The 13,618-nt window shown below is 37.7% G+C and overlaps 1 protein-coding gene across 3 annotated transcripts in view; it reads left to right on the top strand.

Annotated features, from left to right (window-relative positions):
* The window catches only part of MKKS (MKKS centrosomal shuttling protein), a 29,854-nt gene that overhangs the window by 3,287 nt on the left and 12,949 nt on the right, over window positions 1–13,618 (top strand). For 2 of the 3 annotated variants that reach the window (XM_040447702.1, XM_040447701.1), the window contains exon 2: window positions 8,895–9,125. The exons of the other annotated variant lie outside the window; for it this stretch is intronic. The gene's annotated coding sequence lies outside the window, so the exon portion shown is untranslated. The remainder of the gene's footprint in view (window positions 1–8,894; window positions 9,126–13,618) is intronic. 3 annotated transcript variants of the gene reach the window in all.

The raw sequence follows: 13,618 nt of genomic DNA, 5'->3' as shown, positions 1-13,618 counted from the left end.
TGGAACTGAGGCTTAGTGAGGTTAGTGACTCATCCAAGGTCACAGCTAGTGGTAAAGTGCAGGGGTGGAGACGAAAGCTCAGGCAGTAGGATTCCACAGTTCATCCCCTTGATCACACTATAAGACAGTGCATTCTTACGAAAATGATTGATTGTGCTTTACCTTCTGAAAACTGGTAGACAGGAACTAGATCCTGGTGTTTCTTATGCTGTACTAAGAAATTTAGATTTCACCTTCTAACAAAAATATCACTAAAGGCTTCTAAGCAAAGCATAACAACCAGATGTGGGGATTTTGCAAGATGGCTGTTAAGTGTGTGGAGTATATATAGTGAAGAGTAAAGTAGAACAGTGATTCTTAGACTTTAACTTCAAAATTTAACGTACTCTCCAGAATATGTTAAAACACAGATTACTGGACCCCACCGTAGAGTTTCTGATTTGGTAAGTCAGAGGAGGCCACAGAATTTGCATTTCTCAAAAGTTCCCAGGTGATGCTAATGCTATTGGTGAGGGGGACGACATTTTGAGAGCCACTGGATTATAAGCAAGGATGTCATGTGAAGTAATGAGGGTCAGGACTATGGCTGTGGGAAGAGGTTATATATAAGAGTTTCATGTCAAATGGCAAGGCTGGGTGACTGATAGGATGAGGAATATAAGGAAAAGGGTAGAGACAACTATATCCAGAATTGAATGGCTTAGCAGGAAATGTTTTATGTTTTGGGGTTTGTTTTTTTTTTTTTTGTTTTTGTTTTTTTTTGCCAAAACAGGAAATAAGGTTGAACAGCAGTTTGGAAATGAAAGAGGATTCATATTTATATGACATGAGTTGAGACTGCTTGTGGGTTCAGGAAAAGGTGAAGAGTAGCAGTTGGCTATGTGGGTATAAGCTGGAGATGAAAGTGCAGTAGTCGTTAGTGGATGCATTATAATACAAGCTTTGGATGTGAATGAGACCACCTAGGAAAGAAACAGGGGGGAAAGACAACCAAGGACAAATCTCTGATAAAGTTGAAAGGGGGATGGAAACCCGAGGGGCCGTTAAAGGAGACTGAGAAGGAACAGACTGGAGTCCCAGGTACTTAAGGGAGTTTCCGGAGCACATCAAAATGCTTCAGAGATCAAGTAAGGGGAGAGACTGGTGATCTTTACAGTCAGAGCAGTTTCCATGGAGAGTGGAACAAAAGCACGTTACTTGAGTTTGAAAATGGAAGTGGGAAGTGACTCTAGGAGAAGATTCATTATTTGAAAGGAATCAGATTGTGTAGTAGCTAGAAGGGAGACTAGTAAAGAGCAGTTGCTTTAGGAATTTGTTTTCGTTCTTTTCAATGGGGAAGAATAGGTTTTGCAGAGGAGGAAGACCCCATTATAAGTGGGAGGTGGGAGATGTAAGAGAGGTAGTGGAGTTAGAACCCTGAAGAGATGCAGGGAAAAAGGTTAAGATGAGAGCTAAGATGGGTGGGTCTCTTTTTATATGTGGGACAGGAAGTTGAAGGTGCTGATACGCAATAGCTACAGTTTCTTCTGGCCAGTAGGTTAGCTGCAGAAACAAAGGTGAAGAGTAAAATAGAGCTCTTAAAAATGATGAAGATAGGGGAGCCTGGGAGGCTCAGTTGGTTAAGTGTCCAACTTCAGCTCAGGTCATGATCTCATGGTTTGTGGGTTTCAGCCCCACATTGGGCTCTGCACTGCAGTGGAGCTTGCTTGGGATTCTCTCTCTTTCTCTCTCTCTCTCTCTCTCAAAATAAATAAACTTTCAAAAAAAATTTTTTAATTAAAAAAAAGAAAATGATGAAGATAGAAATCAGAGCTACACAGGGGTAGCCCTAAGGGGTCAATTGACTGCACATTTAATCTGGAACAATCTGGCTTTCAACATGATACCCACTCCTCTTCCCTCAGCAACCTCAGCATCAAATGGCAGCCAGGTTTAAAAACAGAAAGGAGATGGAAAAGTTGTAGTGTTGTGTATAAACTCAATAAAGTCTATTAAAAAAAAAAAAACTACAATCTTTCCGATGAGCCACAGCCTGCAATAAACTGATTTTCTCTTCCTCATTAGTCCCTCATCACTCACTCACTGTTTACATTTTGGACTGTTAGTAAAGCTCCTCTACAAAACTTGTGATGTTTTCACTATATTATTTATGTATAAAGACATTGAATTCACAATAATGGAGAAGGGTAGCAGAGGCCATAAAATACTCATATATAACTATGTTGACCTTTGCTGTGGTTTTTTTTTTTTTTAAGTTATTTATTTTCAGAGAGACTGTGCAAGTGGAGGAGGGGCAGAGAGGGAGCGAGGGAGAGAATCCCAAGCAAACTCCACGCTGTCAGCACAGAACCCAATGTGGGGCTTGAACCCACAAAACCATGAGATCATGACCTAAGCCAAAACCAACAGTTGGACACTTAACCTTAACTGAGCCACCCAGGCACCCCGACCTTCACTGTGTTCTTGACTACTGACCAGCTGTGCTGTCAGCACTGTAGCTATTGGGTGTAGGTCAAGCCAACCTTGAATGGAGGGGAGAGAGCCATGATAGGATTTTGCCAAATGGAAACTTTAGAACTCAGGTATGATCCATTCAATTCATCAAGAGCTGACAGTAGTGACAAGATGAAAATTCAGCAAACTGTGTTTAGTTGATAAAAGGGGGAAAAAAAGAAACTGTTGGTCTCTAGTGTGCCAGTTGAGTAAGCATGAAGACAGTACACAGTCCTTTCTAATGTGTACACAAAAAGTGCCAACATTTGAACTGCCGTATTAAAAACAGGATATTTTTAGCATCAGTGATTGGGAGCTCAGAAATGAAGAATTCCCAGGGTACCTGGGTGGCTCAGTTGGTTAAGCGCACAACTCTTGATTTTGGCTCAGCTCATGATCTCATGGTCGTGGGATAGAGCCCCATATTGTGTTCCATGCCAAGCATGGAGCCTGCTTAAGATTCTCTCTCCTCTCTCTGTCCCCTCCCCCACTAGTGTGCTTTTTCTCAAAATAAACATTAAAAAAAGAAAGAAAAATGAAGAGTTCCCAAATAACTGTAGCCGACATTGTAAAAGAAATACAGTTCCAGTAAACTTCATCTCTTGTCATAGGCACAAGATCTCATTAAATTAATTGTTTAACATTCTAATGTCCTCTTCATGTTTAAATTACATTTGGTGGAAGTTTTTAAAAATTACTATTTTTCAAATACTTTAAGCAGAGCAGCAATGAAAACCTAAAAAGAATCTACCTTTACACTGTGTCTAAAAGACCAGCAGATGGCGTCCAGCAAGCCCAGTAGGCAAAATGCTAACCTTTTTCAGACTACTTCCTGCATCCAGGTTATTGTAGGCCTAATTTAGTAATGGCTAATAACAAGACTTGATGGTTCTAATTAATATGATACTACATAGAGTAAACTGATAGCGAGAGCCAAGCTGTTTAGGATTTTATAAGAAGCTTAGTTGCCTTTTTGTCCTTTGCCTTACTGTCCAGTTCCATCACCAAGAGACCTTCAGTTAGCTTGGAATGTAACAAGCTTCAGCAAGCCTGTCAGAGGCCTTAGTGGTAGAAATTGAAGAGATAATAATCTCTGTAATACAAAGTAAGGGTTGGGAAAGTTGCTGCTTTAGACACAGTAATGCCTTAACTTTAAAGAATATTTGTAGTTTTCAGTAATATACTCAGTGCTTTCCTTTCTTGGTTTTTATATTTCTATGTACTCAGAAGATTATAATATTTTATTAAGGTAGAGGTATAGCAAACTTCTCCCCATTCTATGGTTCATTAACTCTTGCTATTCATTCTGTACTAAGTACTATGCTAAAGAAAACTGAACTAAAATTAGCCCAGCTAATCTCAACTATTAGTAGGTCACAGATATGTGTTTGGAGGACATAGACTCTAATTCTGGACGATTTGGCACAAGACTACTGTTAACCCTTTACATACCTGACATGAGAATCAGAAAAACATGCCAGGCTTAACGCATTAGGATAGTTGACCTTGGTGACTCTCAAGTATGCATGATTCACTCAGAATGTTCTTCTCATCCATCATCCTGCACAGGAAATTCTGATTAACTCTACTGCCAGAGCTGGGTCACTAAGTCTTGACTTTTGAAAACAGCTTTACAGACTACCAGCCAAGACTACCAGACCAACTCCAAAATCGAAGTTGAGTGCCACAATTCACTATCAGTAATCTTGGAAATCAATCATTTAGTGTTTCCTCATAAAGTGGCCTCATAAAACTGGTATGAAAACAAAATGAGATAAAAATTACAAAACCTTTGTAATAATGCAAGGTATATATTTTTGAAAGAAGACTATATGAAAGCATAATCTGTGGGAAGATTGCCTCTAAGTGTATTTTAAACTTAAAGCATTTCAATGAGTAAAACTCTAAATGCTATTTTAGTTGAGCTAAAACTTGGTAATTTTACTTCTCTTACCTTCTCTCATATTTCCAAGAGCCCTGTACCTTTTTTTGTTTATCAGTGCATTAAAAAAAGATTCAGAAAAGATAAGAAAAAGGCAGTTGCAAGTACACCAAACAGGGGTAGCAAGGAGGAAAAATCACTGTGTTCTCATTTCTGTTGCTGCTTTAGTCCAAGCAAACTTGAAAAGCTCAATGAATAAACAGCAAGGACTAGTTATTTTTAGGGATCAGCCTGTTACTGATCATCAAACCTGATCATTTTGAGCACATTCTTGTTTTGTTTCAGACTCAGATATCTCTGGTGTCAGTAAAATAGTTCCATCTAACTTGGAATGACTTGACAAGTGTTTTGAGGGAAGGACCATCATGAGATAAATTGCATATAGCTTAATTTCCCACTTCCCAAATTGAATCTCAATATCCCCGCTGCTCAACATCATGAACCTTTGTAAAAGTCAAGAGTTTTAGAAAACCTCGTAAGTTCATTTGAAAAATGAATTAATGAAGACATCTGGTAATTCTTCACACTGTCCTGAGAAGCAGCATATTATAGGAACTGTAAACAAGGACTCTGGAATATTTACAAGAATATCTGTTGCCAGAGGTACTTGCGTGGCTCAGTTGGTTGAGCGTCTGACTCTTTATGTTGGCTCAGGTCATGATCCCAGGGTTGTGGGACTGAGTCCAGTGTCCAGTTCAGTGCTGAGCGTGGAGCTTGCTTAAGATTCTCTCTCTCTCCCTCCGCTGCTCTCCCTGGCTCGCACACTCTCTCTCTCCCTCTCTAAAATAAAAAAGAATATTTGTTGCCATAGCGTAATTAGGAATAAATTTAACATTGAAACAAATCTCAAATTTCTATCAATCAGAGATCTATCAAATTAGCATGTTTCCATACAATCGAATATTATAAAGCTATCAAAAATGATAATGAAGATTTATATTCTTGGGGGAAGAAAAGATTATAAAACAGCATGTAAATCGTCATCACATTTTTGTTTAAACTGCAAAGAGAACAGACATTTTTAGTTTTCTTTTCCTTATTTCTATATTTTCTAACTTTATTAAAAAGCAAGCCTATATTATATTTATTAGAAATGGGCAGTTATGCTAATTTTCATTTTGAAAAAAATCCCACAGAAGAATTGACGAAAAAAAAATGTTAAGACTATACCCCCAAAATATGTTTGATTATATTTTAAACCTCCACAAGAAGATATGAACAAAATAAGGAATGCATTACCTCACTATCACATCTAACATCAAATTTCAAAACTGTGTTGTCTTTTTCTTAAAACTAACAATGAGCCTTCGTTAGTAAAGTTTAATGTGTTTTTCCTGGGAAGTTGGTTTTTCAGCCTATTGGAGACATGTAGTATGCTGAAAACCTATTAAATGGAAAAAAAAAAAAAAATGAAGGAGGTTAAAGTTACCTGTACCATTTTAAAAGAGTGCCAGTTCCATCAGGCTTGGTGGAGATGGACAGTTATGTACACAGTGTGGTAGTGTTTTTAGGTGAATTAAATGTGAAAACTCTAATAAAAGTGTTTTATAAAGTAAAAAGCCCTCTCTAGATCCTGACCGATTTCCAGACCTCTCAGAATACAACAGAATAATCATTGGAAAATAGTTACCAGCCTCTCACTCCCATTACCCAAATCAACATATGACATATGGAGAATTTGAGGAAATGGGGGCATGTAGGTGTTGCATAAACAGAAGCAACTAATTAGATCAGTCTACATCATTTACTAGCCAGGAAGTCTGTTACTGGGACTCGGTGATATTGACCAATGATGAGTTTTCAACCAAAAAAATAATAATTCCCAGATTTAACTCAACCTAAATGTATAAAAAGATGCATAGATCCTTAAATTATCCTAATGGAAACAAATAATAGACCATTCAACACAGAGTAAATAAAATGGAGTGCCTCCTTTGTCCTTAACCCATGGATGACCAAAGATTCATTAAGTGTAAGCTAACTTGATGTTAATCCAAGATTCTTCTCAAAGAAGGTTCACAGTACATCACATCACATACTGTGTTTTATATGGAGAGGCTCTTCTGTACAACACTTGCCCAAACATTGCTGTTACAGATCGTAGTTTAATTTATTCTGAATTTTAGTTATTGAGTTCTTCACCCCAACTTTATTATTATATTCTTTTATGCAGATAACTCTATTTTCTATAAACTATTTCCCTAAAAGTTTATAATTCAGGAAAAAAGCTGACAAATATTGAATTATATTAGAGATCATGGAGAAGTAAACTGCATAGAAGAAATGCCATCCATCAAAAGTAATGTGACTTGGGGCACCTGGGTGGCTCAGTCGGTTAAGCGTCCGACTTTAGCTCAGGTCATGATCTCACAGTTCATGAGTTCAAGCCCGGCGTCTGGCTCTGTGCTGACAGCTCAGAGCCTGGAGCCTGCTTCGGAATCTGTGTCTCCCTCTCTCTCTGCCCCTCCCAGCTTGCACTCTCTGTCTCTGTCTCTCTCTCTCTCTCTCTCTCTCTCAAAAATAAACATTAAATTTTTTTTTTAAAAAAAGTAATGTGAATTGATAACCTCATGTTGAGAGTTCAGAGGTGTTAGAATCACCGTAAGTACTGATGAAACTAGATATGAATGATGTTATCTTCTAACCCTTTAATTGAAGGTATTTTGTGGACAAAAATATCACATCACGCAACACAAGCCAGGTAACTTTGGTGCAGCTTCTGTCCCTCTACGAAGTAATCCTTGCTATAGTTCTTCCCTCACTATTCCAGACCACTGTGTTTTATTGTATCCTCAAATCTCAAAAGCATTTTGTATAGTGGGCTTCACAATGAAATTTAATGATACAATTAATTGTAATAGGCTTTCTCCAAAGATAGAACATAAATATGTCAATAAAAGTATGGTCCCTAAAGGTTTGCAGAAAGTGTATAGGATACAAGAGCACGTTAGAACAGGAAAAGGCCACAGAAAGCCAACTAGGCCATTGTTTTTCTCTAGTAGTTTAAGTTTTGCAACAAAGTCCTTATATAATGTGAATTTGGACACTGAGAGAAATGGTTTCTAATGCTGGAAATGATATATGTACATAGGCATAACTCTGAGCTGTTTATTTTTAATATACCCAGAACACTGAGGCAGTTGTTCACCTCACTAGCTGTATTTTTTTTTTAACGTTCATTTATTTTTGAGAGAGAGAGAGAGTGTGTGCATGCGAGCAGGGGAGGGGAGGGGCAGAGAGAAAGGGAGAGGGAGTGAGAGCAGACCTCACACGGTGAATGCAGAGCTTGACACAGGGTTCGATCCTGCAAACCAGATCATGACCTGAGCCAAAATCAAGAGTCAGACACTTAACTGACTGAGCCACGCAGGCACCCCAGCAGTATATTTTAATCTTGATTTGGAAAGAAGTAAGTTTTGTTGAGATATTTTTCTAATGGCATTCATACAAAATTATTATAACGTAACAGATTGCATGTACCAAATTTCATCTACATGCAACTGGACATAATTCTTAGTATATCCCACAGATGATGGAGCAGCCCTTATTGTCTGTCTATGCTCAGAAAGGAACTTGGAAAGTGGGTCCGTTCATACTATTGCAAGTCTATAAGCTAATCACTAAAGCCTAACGAGTGTCCCTTAAATAAAAAAGTTTAAGAAGTCTTTAAAGGTTGTACAGACTCAAGTTCCCAAAGCCAACAGATCATCAGAAACAGATTTCCTGGGCCACAGTCCAGGCTTTACAAACCAAAGACAGGAAAGAAATCTGCTTTAATACAAATTAGCTTTGTAAATCCATGCAAGTTATTAGCTCCAATTTCTCCATGTAAACTGGGTAGACCCCTGTGTGGTAGAGTTATTAGTGATAAGGGCAACCACTAAAATCCTGTGCTTCAGGACATAAATGGAAATAGCATTAATTCATCCTAAATCAGAGTCCATGCCAAAATTTGTTTGCTACAATTAGAATCTATGCATGACTCTCCCAATCTCCATTGAAACACCATCACTTACATGTGTCGGAATGCAGAATCTAAGTTCTTACTACATATTTAAGGATTACCATTTGATTCTTCAGTTAAAATAATGACTAAATGTAATTATTTTTAAATCTAAGTTTACTGCGGCTCAGAAAAAGTATAGTTAATTATATAAAGAAAACCATATCTATGCGTGAGCATTTCCAAAGATGTATATAGCTTTTCTAGCAGGTAATGTGGCGCCTTTACAATCTTTGACTAAAGGTTTTATTGCTTTATGAGGTTCTCAAGCCTGACTTCCTGCTATCCCTTTGAGCCTACAACATATCCTTTTTAATTAACAGTAAACTGTATTACACCTAAAAATGTTTTAACAGTCTACTTTTATTAGAGTGCAATATTTTACTTGTGGTGGTTCATAGATAGAACTTGAGGGAGTTGTTTTGTTCCTGTCTTTAATTATTGGCCTTTTCTTAGGTGCACTGATGCTGAAGTACTATGAGCTTTCAGAACTTCTGGAGAGACTACAAAGTTCTGGTTGTTATGGTACCTTTAGTCGGGCTCATACATTTGGGATGGCACAGAATCAAAAGCAGCCCTGTTTTCCAAATGCCTAATAAGGACGACATTTCTGAGCCAGATAGTCCAGTACTTGGACGTCCTCAGAAGAGTCACATCCAAGGGAAATAGCAGGCTTGGAATCTTCAGGTAAGTTCGATTTAATCTAGTCAACCAAGTGGTATGTTCCAGCAATGGGAAACATAATCTTTAAAAAAGTACAGAGTTCAGGGCACCTGGGTGGCCCAGTCGGTTACATGTCCAACTTTGGCTCAGGTCATGATCTCGCAGTTCGTGAGTTCGCGCCCTGCATCAGGCTCTGTGCTGACAGCATGGAGCCTGGAGACTGCTTCGAATTCTGTGTCTCCCTCTCTCTCTTGCCCTTACCCCACTCATGGTCGGTCTGTCTGTCTGTCTGTCTCTCCCTCTCTCTCAAAAATAAACATTAAAAAAAATTTTTTTTAAGTACAGAGCTCTGGCAAGAAAAAGCTTAAGTTGGTAAGTTACATACCTGTTGTTTTTATTATGACCCATTGCCAAAATATTAATTCTGTAATTGCTTCTAGGAAAGTTTGTTCCATGGAGACCTTTGACACTTGCCTGGCAGAGTCATTTGGATGAAAGGAGAAAGGGCATGCAGTCCATTACTTGTCCTGTCCTTTTCACTAATGTCACCAGGATCATAAATGTATCCAAAAGAGTAGTTGTCTAGTTGACATAAGTCCATCCCAGAGCATACAAATCTGTAACTTGCAAAAGTTCTCTCCTTTATTATTGTTCTGTTTCTTTCCAAGGCAAATAAAACTAATTGTATTTTTTTATTTTTTATTTTATTATTTTTTAAATTTTTATTTTTAATAAAGCTTTTATTTAATTAATTTATTTATTTAGAGAGAGAGCGAGAGAGCAAGCTGGGGAATGGTGGGGCAGGAGGACGGAGGGGTGGGTGGGGTAGAGAATCCCAAGCAGGCTCCGTACTGACAGCATGAGCCCAGCATATGAGGCTCAATCCCACGAACCATGAGATCATGACCTGAGCTGAAATCAAGAGTTAGATGGTTAACCAATTGAGCTAATAAAACGCCACATACTCTTTCTTTAGTATCTAATATTTTTAGTATCTAATATTTTAGCTTCGAAGTAATGTTACTTTTGAGAGTCGCCGAAATAAGAAGATATAGTTACATAATTCAAGATTATAATCTCTTAACTATAATTCCAAAATCCAATAAGTTCTAAAATCCAAAAAGTTTTGTTATAACTCCTTTGGTAGCAAAACTTAATCTTAGCTGACATGAGTCAGTTTACAGTCTTTATTCCACTCAATATGATTAGTTTTACTGCAGAAATACTGTTGTGTTTGATTATGAGCATTATGATTATATTGCTTATGGGTATTAAACACTATATTATTTTGGTTATAGGTGCTAGATGCTGTATTATTTTTCTAAAATTCAAGAAACCCTGAATTATGAAACTGATCTGGCCCCAGATGGAGAACTGTGGCCCTATAATTATGGACCATTTTCTATCTTAATATACCTTTATGACCATCAGATGAGTAATAATGTGCTTTTAATTTTGGCATAAGCTAGGTCAATTTAGGGTCTGCTTCTTATAGAAGGACAACCTCTGTGATTTTCCACATTCTTAAGAGGTCTGTAATTTTGACTTCTGATAAAACTGTAATGTAATTTCTGATTACATCATTATTTTTTGTTGTTGTTAAGTAGGTTTCACATCCAGTGAGGAGCCCAATGCAGGGCTTGATCTCACGACCCTGAGATCAAGACCTGAGCTAAGATCAAGAATCAGACTCTCAACTGACTGAGCTACCCAGGTGCCCCCCAAAATTACATTATTTTAAATCAAGATTTTATTTATAAATGCTCATAAAGAGAAAGGGAAGAGGGTAGCTTAACGTAGTAGACAATTATTTAACACAAAAAAACAGGTAATAAAATATCAGAAGCTTAATGACTTAAAAGAATAACCTTAAGACATTCTGTGTAAGATTTGTATTTATAAAAGATGTAAGAGGGGCGCCTGGGTGGCGCAGTCGGTTAAGCGTCCGACTTCAGCCAGGTCACGATCTCGCGGTCCGTGAGTTCGAGTCCCGCGTCAGGCTCTGGGCTGATGGCTCGGAGCCTGGAGCCTGTTTCCGATTCTGTGTCTCCCTCTCTCTCTGCCCCTCCCCCGTTCATGCTCTGTCTCTCTCTGTCCCAAAAATAAATAAACGTTGAAAAAAAAAATTTAAAAAAAAAAAAAGATGTAAGATTTCTTTTTATAAAGGGAGTTTTAGTGGACATGAGCAGCAGGGAGTTAAAGAGTTTATTAGATGCTTGATTTTTATCTGTAAACTCTTCCAGACTGTAATGAGATCATTAGAGAGACAGAATGTGTGTGTGTGCGCACGTGCGTGTGTGTGTATGTGTATTACTTATGACATTTTTTTTTTCCCTTTAATTCTTGTCATAAGAGATTGGGGGTCTGCAATAGCCAAATTTTGAAAAAAAAAAAGAAAGTATTTTCTCCTTCTGTGAAAAGAAATACAAGGAATATTATTAATTGAGGTATTCTTGGAAAGTAAAGTTGAGAAAAGAAAACATCTCCTCTACAGCATTAAGGTAAATACAGTGAGAGATTTGGATGTCATTGCTGCAGTAGTTAGAAGTTTCAGAGAGACCAACAATGCCAGTCAAGGAAGCAGAAACAGATATTAAAACAGGTTTAGGGTGAGCAATGTTAAAACCAGATTTAGGGGCACCTGGCTAGCTCAGTTGGTAGAGCATGTGACTCTTGAACCTGGGATTGTGGGTTTGAGCCCCATGTTGGTATAGAGATTACTTAAAAATAAAATCTAAAAAAAAAAACCAAAAACATTTAGAATGAATTAAACATTGATCCTATCAAAATAATGTGCTGTTATTTGTCCCATATTATTTTTTTAATTTCTATTTTTATTATAGCAAATTGCAAACATACCCCAAAATAGAGAATAGTATATTCAACTCTCTAGTATCCATCACCCAGCTTTCATACTTAACAACATTTTGCTAGTTTTATTTTATCTATCTTTCTGTCCTCACCCCCTTTTTGATATTTTAAATATTTTAAAGCAAGTCCCAAGCTTCAGTATGTCTCTTTAACATTAAAGATTAAGACACATACAACCACAAGTGCGTTATCACACTGAAAAAGTTAATGGTTAGTCTTTACTACCATTGGATACTCAGGGCCATGTTCAGATTTCCAATTTGTCTTTTAAAAAATCTCATTTTACAGGTGGTTTGTTGGAATTAGAATTCAGATAAGGTCCACACATTGTATTTGATAGATATGTCTCTTTTCAGCCACTCCATTTCCCTTCCCAATCTGCCTCTTTTGAATGCCCCACATTCTGAATTTGGTTGACTGAGTCCTCATTTTGTCATTTAACAAGTTTCTAACTCTCCCATATCTCCTATAATCTGGTAGTTAGATCAGAAGGCCTGCTTTTACTTTCTTTTTTTCTTTGAAAAAGAATACTTCATGGATGTGCTATGGTAGACATTCTAGTAAAATCACATTGTTTCACATATACTGTCTGATCCACTTTCAGTGTTGCTAAGATTAAAGTGCATTATCAGTCTGATCTCTCCATTATAAGATCTATTATAAAATTTATGACCGGGGCGCCTGGGTGGCGCAGTCGGTTAAGCGTCCGACTTCAGCCAGGTCACGATCTCGCGGTCCGTGAGTTCGAGCCCCGCGTCGGGCTCTGGGCTGATGGCTCGGAGCCTGGAGCCTGTTTCTGATTCTGTGTCTCCCTCTCTCTCTGCCCCTCCCCGTTCATGCTCTGTCTCTCTCTGTCCCAAAAATAAATAAACGTTGGGGAAAAAAAATTTAAAAAAAATTCATGATCATTGCTCTGATCTAGGAATTGGCAAACTTTTTTTCTATAAATGACCATATAGTAAATATTTTAGGCTTTGCAGACCATACAGTCTCTGTTTCAACTATTCAACTATCTATTGTAGCACAAAAGCATTCATACATGATACACGAGCATGAGCCAAGATTTTATTTACAAAAATAGCAGGCTGGATGTGGCCCATGGGCTGTAATTTGCCAACCACCACAATAGTCTAATACATTATTTCCTTACGAGTTGCAAAATGATGTTGCTCAAATTCTATCATTGCTTCTCTATTTTTGAGCTGGAACAACTTTACCTCATCAAGTATTCAGTTTTCCCTCAAAATGCATTTATCAGGAAAAGCAAGATAAATGCTTATTTCCATCTATGAGTTTTTATAAAAGTAAATTTGTGCCCTAACAGCAATGAGGGTTTTTGTTTTTGATGACAATATGAATTCATGAGTTTACATATTACTTGAATTATCTCAAGCTATTACTATCAATATTCTTTTTAATACTCAAATTGTCCCATCTTGGATGCCCTTCATGTTGAGTCCTATGTCTGTTTTTCTCCTGTGCCTTTTTTTTTTTTAATTTTTTAACATTTATTCATTTATGAGAGACAGGGAGAGATAGAGCATGAGCAGGGAAGGGGCAGAGAGAGGGAGATACAGAATCTGAAACAGGCTCCAGGCTCTGAGCTGTCAGCACAGAGCCTGACGCCGGGCTCGAACTCACAAACT

Source organism: Herpailurus yagouaroundi, unplaced genomic scaffold (assembly GCF_014898765.1).
Source record: "Herpailurus yagouaroundi ecotype Mexico unplaced genomic scaffold, PumYag 196, whole genome shotgun sequence".
In the NCBI taxonomy this organism is placed as follows: domain Eukaryota; kingdom Metazoa; phylum Chordata; class Mammalia; order Carnivora; family Felidae; genus Herpailurus; species Herpailurus yagouaroundi.
The sequence above is the reverse complement of the archived record's forward strand: the minus strand, read 5'-3'. Positions and strand labels throughout refer to the sequence as shown.